We start from the raw sequence: 13,575 nt of genomic DNA on the forward strand, positions 1-13,575 counted from the left end.
GGAGCCAAAGCGTGATGGATGGGTTGCAACTCTAGAGTAGCCTTGTTTGGTCTGTGCCATTGGAAAACCTGCAGTTCTGTAAGTTTGTTGGCTACTTCTGATTGATTGAGCTAAACTTTTGTTTTTTTCTTAATGTAAGAATGTATAAGAAATAGCCCCAGCCACGTTTTGCTGATGTTTGCCCAACAAGCAACACTGAAGCTGCTTTGGAAGCCTACACTGGTTTCGCCTGCTCCAGGCCTGGTCACTGTTTTCATTTACCTGAACAAGTGCTGGTGGCTCTGGAAAAAGGTGGTGGTCCTGGAATGAGCTCTCGGAGCAGGGCCACTCAGTCCCTCCTCCCACCTCAAGGTCATCTGGCCACCCTCTCCTAGATCAGGAAGACACGTTGATGTCCTAACCCCAGAGCCTGTGGCCATGACCTTGTCTGCTCAGAGCTGTGATGAGCCAGAGGGTTTGGGAAGACTTTGTCCCGGGTGAGCTGGGTGGGCCTTCCTGCAGGGCCACGTATCCTGGTAGTGGAGTCCACCTGGGAGAGGGCTGGAAGGAGTTTTAGGACAGACACCTGGAGGAGAAGACACGAAGGAAAGGAGGTGGCGGGCCGGCGCCGTGGCTCAATAGGCTAATCCTCCACCTTGCAGCGCTGGCACACTGGGTTTTAGTCCCGGTTGGGGCGCCGGATTCTGTCCTGGTTGCCCCTCTTCCAGGCCAGCTCTCTGCTGTGGCCAGGGAGTGCAGTGGAGGATGGCCCAAGTGCTTGGGCCCTGCACCCCATGGGAGACCAGGAGAAGCACCTGGCTCCTGCCATCGGATCAGCGCGGTGCGCCAGCTGCAGTGCGCTGGCCACGGTGGCCATTGGAGGGTGAACCAACGGCAAAAGGAAGACCTTTCGCTCTGTCTCTCTCTCTCACTGTCCACTCTGCCTGTCAAAAAAAAAAAAAAAAAAAAAAAAAAAGAAAAGAAAAGGAGGTGGCAGTGTAAGCGTGGCTGCAGGGTGGGGTGAAGCAGTCAAGTCGGCAGGAGCCACAGGAGACTGGGAAGCCCAGGGCACAGATCCTCCCCTTGAGTATCCCGTGGGTGTGTGGTCCTGCTGACACCTGGGTCTGGACAGCTGCCCTCCAGCAGTGTGAGTGGAGGGAGGACCCCCCAGGCTGTGGGGAGTGGCCAGGGCAGCCCTGGGAACCTACTTTCAAGGCCCTGGTGGCGTTTGCAGCCCCTCACCGCTGGGACACACCAACATAGATTGCAAGGTTTACGGCAATGCGCACAGCTTCCCCCTATTCCAGAGTCCACCTTGAGTCACATGGGCTAAAGCACGTTGGTGGCAGCGCTGTAGAGACTCCATCCCCTGGCCTTTCCCATCGATCTGAAGCAGCCTGCCCCTCGAGGCAAGGCCCGGCATCTCTCTGACCTCTGCTTCTGTCCCCGTGGCTTCGCCAGCTGTGACCCTCCTGCGTCTCTCGCACAAGGAGCCTGGTGATTACAGTTCATACGCTAGCGGCTAATCTGGGACAATATCCCCCTGAAAACCTCTTTAATCATGTCACACCTGCAAAGTCACTTTTGTCTCTCAGGCTCTCAGAGTTAGGGGGTGGACGTCTTTGGGGGCTGTTCTTCAGCCTAGCACACCACCCTGGCTTTGAGGTCTCAGGGGGCCACACCTGGCGCATCTTTTGGCCGATGGGAAGGATCCCTCACTCCTTGATGAGTCAGGGTTCCGTTGCATGGCGTACCAGTAACTCCAGATTAAACAGAAAGGGTCGCATGCCTGGGTGGTAAATGGCTCTTGCAGGACTTAAGGCCCGGACTCCAGAGCGAGTGTCCAGGAGCGACTCCCAGAGCCACACAGCAGAGCTGAGCTGCAAGGTCACTGAAGGTCACTGCTGGCCTTCCTCCCCTGGACCTTGTGGTTGCAGTTTGCACAGCACAGTGGACCCCTCTTGTTCTCCTGCCCCCTCGCTCCTCTGTGTCTCGTCTGCCTAGCTTCACTTCCAGACCAGGTCTTACGTACGTGTGGGTCTGCATGCTGGGACCCTGGCTGTGAGGGTGGATGAGAATTGCCTGGCTTTCCACTTCTGCAGCCCAGCACAGCCCACGGAAGGAGGCTGGGATACACGTGGAGCAAGCCAAGCACAGCATCTGCCATGGGGGCCGTCTGACAACAAGGGATTGGGGACCCAGGAGCCCTTCCTGTCTCGTGTCCAGTGGGGCAGCTTTGTCGTAAGGGAACTCTGAGACACCTGCCAGCCTTCTGGAACTTTCTTGGGGTCTTAGAGCCGCTGACCACTCGTGGATCTTGGCAGCTGCCCAGGAACTTGGGTTCAAGTTGCCAAGTTGCCCTTAAATAAGACCTCCACCCCCCAGCCTCCAGACACATCTTTCACAACCCAGGGCCAGACACCTACCCTGCCGGCCCCGCCTGCTTTCTTGGCCTCCTTGCTTTGGGGATTCTCATCCTCTCAGATATTCTCATCCTCTCAGATCTCGCAGCTCACCGTGTCATGCCCTGTGGCTTCATGGCTTTGTTTCCACAGGTGTGCATCTAAGTTCCCTAAGGACAGGAGCCCTGGGCTCTGCTCCATCCATTCCCTTCTTCACCCTCATGAACTGGATACTGGCAAACAGTTGGAGATTCATTGTCCCCCAAGCAAACCTTGGCTCTACCATATCTGTCCCCCTACTCAGCCTTCCTCCTCTGCACGACCTCTGTTTTCTGCAGGAAATCTTCCCTCTCCCCCTGTCTAAGCGCTGTGTTTTCTGCAGACCCTCTGAACTTGATCTGTTCGCCATTTGTGCATGGGGTGTGTTCATGGTCATATTCTAACTACCTGCACCTGTGGATCCCCCATTGGAAGTCCGAGAGTGAAGAAGCTGCTCCTTGGCCATGCAATGTTCCCAGTGGCCAGCTCATAGCATTCAATAAATACTGGTTGAGTCACTTAACCCTATTTGATTTTTTTTAAAAAAATCTATTTACTTGAGAGAATAGTTATTTATTTCCTTCAGAAACAGAATTGGGACTTAAATCAAGGCACTCTGGTGTGAAATGTGGGTGTCCCAGCCTGGCATCTGAACTGCTGAACTGTGTTCACCTCATTTAACCTCATTTGAGACTGCTTCCCTGTTTGGAAAATAGGGGAATGCTATGATAATAGATAGCAAATCTTTGGAGGAGCTGTTATGAATGAAGCAAGATTCCTACCAGGAAGTGAGATACGTTATGGAAGAAGGTTACAACTTTGCCATTTTTAAAAAAGATTTATTTGAAAGGCAGAGTGACAGAGATTCATGGAGAAATACACACACACACAAAGAGAGAGAGAGAGAGAGAGATCTTCCATCCACTAGCTCACTCCCCAAATGGCCACAACAGCCAAGGCTGGGCCAGGCCAAAGCCAGGAGCCAGGAGCCAGGAGCTTCTTCTAGGTTTCCCATGTGGATAGCAAGGAGCCAAAGACTTGGGCCCTCCTCCACTGCTTTCCCAAGTGCACTAGCAGGGAGCTGGATTGGAAGTGGAGCAGCTGGGACTCAAACTGGCACACATATGGGATGCTGGCCCTGCAGGCGGCAGCCAGGGAAGCGGTTGGTCCTCCAGGCCTCCTCCCCAGGTGCTGTGTAGAGCTGCCCTCCACCGTCTCTGCTCCTTTATTACCCAAGGTGGGAAATTGGGTCCAGGTCATGGACTTGGGTTCTGAAACCTGTAAGAGTCAGGGCCGCCTGAGTGAGCGGACATGGCTTTTTCAGAAACCCTCTCTTGCTGGCCAACTTGGCAGGTGCTCTGGAACAGAGGTCCTGGCTGCTAAGTGTCGCGTCATAAATGTCTAAGGAGATCGTGGAGCCGGCTGGCTGCTGTCCTGCCTGGTCCTGTGTGGAAGTGTCTGTCTTCTGGGACGAGAGATCTGGCAAGGGCTCTGACAGCAGCGCCACCTCCAGGGCTGAACGGAGACCCTAGAGTGGCAACACACAACCTGTACTTTCTCTGTTCCTTCCCCTATCACCTTCCCTGCCATTGCAACTGACCTGGAGGCCCTAGGGTTGATGGCTGTTAGCAGACTTTCACAGCACGGTGGGTGGTGGGAGTTACACCTGGGTACTTGCCTCTTCCCCATCCTAGTCCAGATGCCCTGTCCAGCTTCTCCACTGTCCTCCTTGGTGGCATCCCTCGCTGGAGCCCAAGATGGCCCACAGGTGACTGCATCTCAGCCGTTTGAAGGGCTGTGAGCAGGTGGATCATTTTCACCCACTTGCAGTGGTCAGAGAGGCTGGAGCTCCGTGATGGTGCCCGTGGAAGGAGGAAGAGTGTCCCTGGAGATGTCCACACCCCAATTCCTGGAGCCCGCGCATGAGGACTTTACAGATGTGATTCAGGTTACAGTTATCGAGTTATCGAGGCAGGGAGATTATTCTGGCAGTTTGTTTTTTTTTTTTTGGGGGGGGGGGTGCAACAGGAAAATGGCAGAGTCTGAGAAGGCCCAAGCCCCTTGACTGCAAAGACAGAAGCAGGGGTCAGATGGACGCGGGTCAAGAGCCAAGAAATTTAGACAGCTGCACCTGCTGCTGAGAAGGGGGAGGGAGCAGCCTGACCCTCGGGTCTGCAGGGAGGCAGGCAGCTGGGCCAGCGCTTTCATCTGAGCCCAGGGAGACCCATGTTGGACTTCCGACCTCAAGAACTACAAGGTGACACGATTGTGCTGTCTTGCAGCCACTCGGGTTTTAGTAGTTTATGACAGCAGCGACAGGAAGCTAACACAACCCCACTGGAAGGTTGCCTCCTTCTGCCAGCAGAAAGACCACTTGGCAAAGCTGAGAGAATGGAGTCATTGGCACTCATTCTCAGTGGGCTCCAGAATGGGGGGAGGGGAGGGTTGTGGGGCACACCTCTGGCTTTCCTGTTGTTGCCATAGATTCTGGGGCAGGGGCCATTGGTCTCTGAGTGCCCGGCATCCCATAGGTATTCTAGCCCACAAGCCCAAGCCAGGGCATTTGTCTTCCCGATGCTTCCTTCATTGCCTGCTCTGCCCTGCTCCCTGCGAAGCCCTGGTTCTGACAGCCTAGCCCACACTATGTGTGCTTCTTGTGTCTATAACACCTGCTCTTTTATGGGGCCCTGATCCCTTGTAGAGAAACTCTGTATTTTGAAGGCTTTGCTTAGTTGTACTTACTCCTCTCTCTGCCACAGAACTTGGGGTCTCTCTGAGCAGCTCAGAGGAGGCTCTGGCTCTCACCAGGTGCCCCTGCTTCTGCAGGAAAGGGGAGGCGCTGGCTCCTTCCATCTCTCCAGCACCACACTTAGGCCAGTGATCCGGCACACCATTGCTTTGTGTTTCTACTTCATGCCTTTCACTTTCACGTGCATTTCTGCTTCCTATTATTAATGTTTCTGCATTTTTATTCTGGCCCCCAGAGCATACCGGTTCCTGCTCCCTGGCCAGGAAATCTCTGATGTTTTGCACGATAGCCCCTAGGGTTCATTTCTTCCCAGGCTGGTTATCCAGTACCCTGTCCTCCCACCCCTTTAGAGCCCGGATGACTGGCCTGCTTTCTTCTCTTTCCCTTAGAAGTACATGGTCATTTTCCCCCCTGATGCTTCCTGTGCCTGCCCCAGGATTAGCTACAGACAAGCACAACCCAAAGACAGAAAATACAACACAAGAGGATTTTACAGAGAACACGTGATATGAAGAACTACACAAGACAAAAGAAAATATTTGCATCCGCTGTGTCACAAGTAGCAAGTGCAGGAAGCAGCTACTATCCCCAAAGTTGTGGGAATGCAGGGGAAAGTTAAAATCTCTGCCTTGAGGCTCAGACTGCTGTGACGTGGGCACTGCTTGGCTGGAGTTAACGTCCCCCAGGGGAAGGGTCCTTGTATCAGGACCCAGACTTCTGAGGCGGGGACACCAGGCTGCTGGTGCTGGCGCTACTGAGAGTGTGAAATGAACCTAGGTCTGAAGTGGTGGACAAACACACACTGGCTTCAAATGCTTCTCCTGGAGCACCTGTGACAATAAGGAGGCCACTGTGGGTGTCGCAGTCACACTTCCTGTCCCTTAGGGTTGCAAACAAAAGCATAAGATACCCAGTTTCCGATCACCAATTGATGATTTTTTTGAATATAAATATGCCCCATGCAACACTTGGGGTGTAGGCAGACTGAAATTGTAACTGTTGTTGACTTGAAATCACCACTATAGTGAGTCCCTTAGATATTTGATTGTTATGCTCATGGGAAAATGGATGTTAGGACAGACGCTTAACATTTGGGGGAATTTTAAAGATTCAAGCGATTTCCTGAATTTATCAGTGGACCCAGGGGCCTCGCTCAGACTCAGGCTTGGTCTTTGTCCAGTGCTTTGGAACACGTGCTGGGCCCTCAGTTGACTTCAGCTTTGCTTCTGCAACTTTTTCACACACACACACACACACACACACACACACAGAGAGAGAGAGAGAGAGAGAGAGAGAGAAGGGGGGGGGGAGCGCACACCCATCTGTTGATTCACTCCCTAAATGCCCACCATGTCTGGGACTGAGTCAGGATGGAAGCCAGGATTCAGACCCACAATCCTACTCTCCCACGTGGGTGGCTGGAACCCAATCACTTGGTCTGCACTGGAAGAAAGCTGGAGTCAGAAACCAGAGTGGGGCCTTGCAACTCTGCTTGGGTTTCCCATCTTGAAAAAGATATGAGGGGCCTTTGACGGGGCCGGTGCTTTGGCGCAGTGGGTTAATGCTCTGGCCTGAAGTGCTGGCATCCCATATGGGCGCTGGTTTGAGACCCAGCTGCTCCACTTCTGATGCAGCTCTCTGCTATGGCCTGGGAAAGCAGTAGAAGATGGCCCAAGTTCTTGGGCCCCTGCACCCACGTGGGAGACCTGGAGGAAGCTCCTGGCTCCTGGCTTCAGATCGGCCCAGCTCTGGCTGTTGCGGAGTGAACCATCAGATGGAAGACCTCTCTCTCTCTGTCTCTCTCTCTGTCTCTCTCTGTCTCTCTGTCTGTCTCTCTCTGTGTAACTCTGACTTTCAAATAAATAAATAAGTCTTTAGAAAAAAAAGATACCAGGGGCCTTCAAAAAGTTCATGGGAAAAAATATCTACGCATGGATTCAAAGGCTTTTGTACCCAAATAAACTTACCCATTGCTTCCCTTTGCCACAAACATTTGGAAGTACCTTCGCAGGACCCTTTGCTCTCGCTGTGCCACAGAACAAACAGGGTTCTGGGAGCTCACACAAACAGGACTCTGATTTATGTGGCTGATCTCACAGACGTCAACACCTCCATTGCTCTTCCAACAGCCATATTGGGCCTCCCCAGGACACCCTGCTTGGCCACCGTGTTGGGTCATTTGGCTTTGTGATTTCCTTTGATCCTCTCTCTCTTCTCTCCTTCAAGGTCTTTCCTTTGGCTGCCTCGCATTGAAGCCCTGCCGGACCTGATACCCACTGCCTCTGCAGCCTGGCCTTTCAATGCTAGGTCCTTCTCAGTGCCAGTCTGAAAGCAAAACACAGTCGTGCCCAAACACGATATGCTTGTTTGTTGAGAAACGTGTACTCAGAGGACGATTATCTTCCCTGAGTAACAGCTGAATGTGAGTAGACAGAAGCCCTCAAACCATCGAGATAGTTCCCCCGTGAGATATCATCGGTGTGCTCTTCATTTTCCAAACATGGAAATTGCTTCAACGTTTCTGATTGTGAAAGTAATACAGATTTATTGTGGTAAGTTCAGAAAGAAAAATAAGGCAGCATGAAATTAAAATCATGAATATCCATCAGCCAGAGAATTCACAATTTTCACTTTGAAATATAATTTCTGAGGTATTTTACTAAGCAAACATTTACACACACATTGTACACACACAACTCCATTTGCTGTGATTTAAAAAAAATTCATGTATTACTCAAGTTGGATAAGTTTTACTGCAGCAATAAATTAACTGTAGATTCTCAGGGCCTTCATAAAACGAAGATGGATCGCTCCCAGTTCCTGATTCTTTCCAACGCAGGTTGGCAGGGTCTCGGCTCTGCACAGCTGTTTACTGACCGAGGTTAGCGGAGACACCACTGTCTCGCGGTGTGCAGCACGTCGCCTCCCTGGCTTCTGCAGGAGGGGAAGAGAGGCATCAGCTTTTCAATTTCATTGTGCACGTGGATGCAAGAATCTGCTTACCCGGGATGTCACCAAATAATCAGCTTCCAGCAGGAGTTGCTCAAAGGAGAGCTCAACTCCCCTGTGACAAGGAAAGGAGGCAGTGGGAGGGGAGAGGTTCCTACAGACAGCGTCTCGTCCAAAGGCAGCTTACCAGGGCTTTGACAGCAAGGGCTGGGGAGCATCCAGGATGTAGGGTGGACGGAGAAGGGTCTTTCCCTCTCAAGAAACACATCTGCATACACTGCAGCTTCAAACCTGACCCTGCCCCGTCTCTTGCACTGTTCCTTGTCTGTGCTGGTCTGGCCCCATCTAACTACGAGGTTGCAGGAGCCTTCCCTGAACATGCTCAGAAAAACAAGTTCAAGTGAGCGAACCGTGAGGGCTCCTGTGCCCCGCTCTTGCCTGAGTCCCACACTCTCCTTCACAGCTTCACTTGTCCAGAGCTAGCCATGTGATCCCGAGGTGGGCACGAGCTGGTTCGCTTTCAGTCCAGGTTCTGGTCCCACACAGAGATGGAAATTCTAAGGGCAGATTCGTCACATGTGCAAACCGCAACAGGATTTATTTAATGGCGAAGGAATGAACATACTTTCAGGTGTGAGTGGGAGCCCATCACACGTGGGCCAGAGGGATGCCCATAAAGAGAGAGAGAAATGGACAGCGGTGCCTCGAAGCGTGCTCCATGGTGAAGGGGCCGCTCCCCACAACTTCTCAGCCTCTGTTGTGAGGTAGGGGGCGGTACCCTAACTGGATATGTAAATGTGATAGGGTCCTAGTGTGTACCCTAATCAGATGAGACAGGTACATTCTGCAAGGTGGGCGTATCAAGCCCACAGCTGAAGGGTCAGCATTACTTTGCAGGGTACAAGAGTTCTAGCTTGCATAAGCTTTAATTAACTGGCTAGTTTCCACCACATCAGTCCCACCCAAATTCCATGAGACTGAAAGGATGTCTTTCCAAAATAAAAGTCCCTGGTCAAGGAATACGCACATTTCAAAAAATGTGCAACATTAAAAAATTGTAACTTGCAGAAAAGATAAATTGATTGGATCCTAAAGACAACTATTGAAGTGTTCATTTTCTCACACTGTGTTGGGGACCAGATATTGAAATTCTCTGTTAAGATGATCAGTAGAAAATGGTATTCATTCTAAATGCTTTATTTATTTGAATAATTGATAGGCAATTTAAAAATTTTTTATGCCTTTGAATAACTTACCTTGTGAATTAACCCATTATTTTATTATCTCTGAGGTCGGATTATTTTTTACTAATTAATTAGTGAGAGATTCTGTATTTTAAGCAACTCGCTATTTTAAAAATATTTTTACAAACAGTATTTTTACAAATACTGTTTTTTTTTTTTTTTTTGACAGGCAGAGTGGACAGTGAGAGAGAGAGACAGAGAGAAAGGTCTTCCTTTGCCGTTGGTTCACCCTCCAATGGCTGCCACGGCTAGCGCGCTGCGGCTGGTGCATCACGCTGATCCGAAGCCAGGAGCCAGGTGCTTCTCCTAGTCTCCCAGGGGTGCAGGGCCCAAGCACTTGGGCCATCCTCCACTGCACTCCCTGGCCACAGCAGAGAGCTGGCCTGGAAGAGGGGCAACCAGGACAGAATCCGGTGCCCCGACCGGGACTAGAACCCGGTGTGCCGGCGCCGCAAGGCGGAGGATTAGCCTGTTGAGCTGCGGCGCCGGCAAAAGACTATCTTAAAGTTAATGATTATTTAAATGATAATTCATAGTTAAATTATTTTACGTTGTTATTTCAAACACTGGGGGGAGTTTTGTGGTGCAGTGGGTTTTGCCGCGTCTTGGGATACCACATCCCATATCAGTGTCCCTGGTTCAAGTCCCAGTTTCCTGGCACTGCCCATCCTGGGAGGCAGCAGATGATGGTTTGAGTACTTGAGTCCCTGCCATTGACTGGGAGACCCAGACAGAGTTCCAGTCTCCTTTTGTCCTGGCCCAGCCATGATTATTGTTGGCACTTGGGGAGTGAACCAGTAGATGGAAGCGCGCGCTCTCTCTCTTTCTCTGCTTTCCTCCCTCCCTCCCTCCCTCCCTCTCTCTTTCTCTTTCTCTCTTTTTAAAAAAATGATTTACTTATTTGAAATGCAGAGTTACAGAGAGAGAGAGAGGGGGAGAGACAGAGAAATATTCCACCTGCTAGTTCACTCCCCAGTTGGCCAAAATGGCAGGCCTGGACCAATCTGAAGCCAGGAGGCTGGGGCTTCTTCTGGTTCTCCCACGTGGGTGCAAAGTTCCAGGCACTTGGGCTATCTTCCTCTGCTTTTTCAAGTGCATTAGCAGGGAACTGGATCAGAAATGGAGCAGCAGGGACTTGAAGTGGCACCCATATGGGGTGCCAGTGTCACAGGCTATGACTTTACCCACTATGCCACAACACCAGCCCCTCTGCTTTTCAAATAAATACATTTTTAAAAAAATTATACTGCCTTTCATTGTTTTAATTTTTCAAAAACATTTAAACATCTGAGCCGTCTGTGGATTATTTTGGTGTAAAGGAAGAGGCTGGGAAAAGAAGATAGTATAATTAAAATGGCTTCAGGTAGGACCACGGGCTTCTCTGCTCCATTTACTGAATGGTTCTCCCCATTTCAAATGCTGTTTTTGCTATCCACCGGTTTGTACATGGATCGGTCCATTGCTGACTAAACCCTTGCTGTGGGTGCACCTGCAGCTGGAGAGGCGAGCCGTGTCCTGGCAGGTTTTTCAGGAATCCTGCATGTTCTCTGCCTCCAGTCCTGACGCCCCTAACAGCAGTTCTGCAAACGTTGCTGCATGTGGCACCTGAGATCACATCAGAAAGCTTTTGTGCCGGCGCCGCTGCTCACTTGGCTAATCCTCCACCTTGCGGCGCCGGCACACCGGGTTCTAGTCCCGGTCGGGGCGCTGGATTCTGTCCCGGTTGCCCCTGTTCCAGGCCAGCTCTCTGCTGTGGCCAGGGAGTGCAGTGGAGGATGGCCCAAGTGCTTGGGCCCTGCACCCCATGGGAGACCAGGAGAAGCACCTGGCCCCTGCCTTCGGATCAGCGCGGTGCACCGGCCACAGCGCGCTGGCCACGGCGGCCATTGGAGGGTGAACCAACGGCAAAGGAAGACCTTTCTCTCTGTCTCTCTCTCTCACTGTCCACTCTGCCTGTCAAAAAAAAAAAAAAAAAAAAAAAGAAATCTTTTGTGCCCTGTTATCTTCAAGGCTGCTGGTTTTTGTTGTCCTCTGAATAAATCCTTTATCCCTGATTTTGTCATGTCCTGGATTGATATTGGGAAAGTGTTGGCTCACCGAGTTATGCAGGTCTTCCAAATGTTTCATTATACAATATCATATAACTCACATCTATTAATAGAATTACTGATCTCACCAGAAAGTGGCCTCCTATTGATGACTTTTACTGACTTTTCACTCTGCAGTCATCCAGCAATGACAACTGTATGACAACTTACCCATCTTTCCGTCTCGTGTGCCCTGCTCCAGCCAATGTGGTATTGCACTATGCCCTGTACCTTGCTTTAGGAGTTTTGTCATTTCCAGTTGAAAAGTTGTAAAACACAGTTTCAGGTTTCACAAAGCTCACCATGTTGGGGCTGGCATTGTGGTCCTGTGGGTTAAGGGACCACTTGTGAAGGCAATGTCCCACGTCCAAGTGATGGTGTGAGTCCCAGCTCCTCTGTTTATAGTCTAGCTTCCTTGCTAATGTGCCTGAGGAGGCAAAGGAGGATGGCCCAAGGGCTTGAGTCCCTGCCACCCATGTGGGAGACCAGGATGGAGTTCCATTACCCTGGCTTCTGCCTGGCCTATCCCAGCCAATGCAGCCATTTGTGGAGTGAACCATTGGATGGAAGCACCCTCTCTCTCTCTCTCTCTCCCTCCCTTTCTCTCTGATACTCTGTCTTTCAAACAAACCTTAAAAAAAGAAAGAAAGCCCAAAGAGCTCACTGTGCCTACATTTAAATGCTCAACTTCTTTTTGTTTAAACAGTGAGTGACTAGTCTCAATATAATGTGACAATTTATAAGTCACCATAGCACTATTTGAAAATACTTTGTTGTATCAGACACAATAATGTAAATTATGAACATCCCTAAGGCAAAGGAAACAAGAGTGTTTGTCATATGATTTCATAGTTAGAGTTTTTCCCAGTTGCTCTCATATATTCTTCTGTTTCAAGAATCAACAAGTTCTGATAGGTCTATCTCATCCTTCTTCAGCACCTGTAGACTTGGTGCACCTGTGTGTGAGAAAACTCCTCTTCTTTAAGCCAGTGGCCATAAGTAAATATAAGAAAAAGACGTTATATTTTAAAATTTTTTAAAATTTTTGAATGAAATAATCAATTCTAAAATAATTTTGGCTAATATATAGTACCTAAGAAATTTTTTCAAAAAAATTTGAGTACAACTACAAAATACAATAAGTTGCTTTATTTCTTACTGTTTGTTGTATAAGCAAAAGGAAAGCTTTGGGCTTTAAAGGAATGATTTATAGGATGACAAGTGCCCTAGCAGAGGAAGAAGAAAAAGGAAATAGTGAAATCATGACAGAACACAGCAAAACAACAGAGAACAAACTGAGTGACTCCCCCCAAAATGTGTGTATTTATTATCGAAACTTACTACCTTTGGATATTCTTTTTAAAAAAAAAAAGATTTTTATTTATTAAATTGAGAGGTAGACTTACAGACAGAGGGAAAGACAGAAAGAAAGGTCTTCCTTCCGTTGGTTCACTCCCCAGATGGCCGCAATGAGTGGAACCGGACCAACCCGAAGTCAGGAGCCAGGAGTTTTTCCGGGTCTCCCACTCGGTGCAGGGGCCCAAGCACTTGGGCCATCTTCTACTGCTTTTCCAGGCCATAGCAGAGAGCTGGATTGGAAGAGGAGCAGCCAGGACTCGAACCGGAGCCCATATGGGATGCCGGCACTGCTGGTGGAGGATTAACCTACTGCGCCATGGCACTGGCCCCTACCTTTGGGTATTCTAATAAACATAAAGACACAGGCCCACAGTCTTTGAGCTATCAGAGAAAGATAGCGATGGACATACGGGACCTCTGAAAGACTCCAGTCTTCACCTGCAAATGAGTGAAAGTGGAAGTGATGGACAGCTTCTTACTATCAGGAAAGTGATTTTGACCTGGCAGAGCCTTTGAAGAGTGTGGGGGGCCCAGGAGTCTCATCTCACATTTCAGTCACCATGGTTCCAGGTGATATTTAGAGTGGTTTTTATCAAACCCAATAAGTTCTTCCCATGGGGAATTGAACTGGAATGACTTTCATTGTGTAGTCGTATTTGTGGAGTGTTTCTAGCTAAAATTTCTTTTGTGTCTTGTAGCAGATTTTCATGGTTTTGCTTACTTTCCCATGTTTGGGGAAGTGTATAGGCAAGTATTTTATATTTTTG

Source organism: Oryctolagus cuniculus, chromosome 12 (genome assembly GCF_051225735.1).
Source record: "Oryctolagus cuniculus isolate XC-2025 breed Fujian yellow rabbit chromosome 12, ASM5122573v1, whole genome shotgun sequence".
Classification (NCBI taxonomy): Eukaryota; Metazoa; Chordata; class Mammalia; order Lagomorpha; family Leporidae; genus Oryctolagus; species Oryctolagus cuniculus.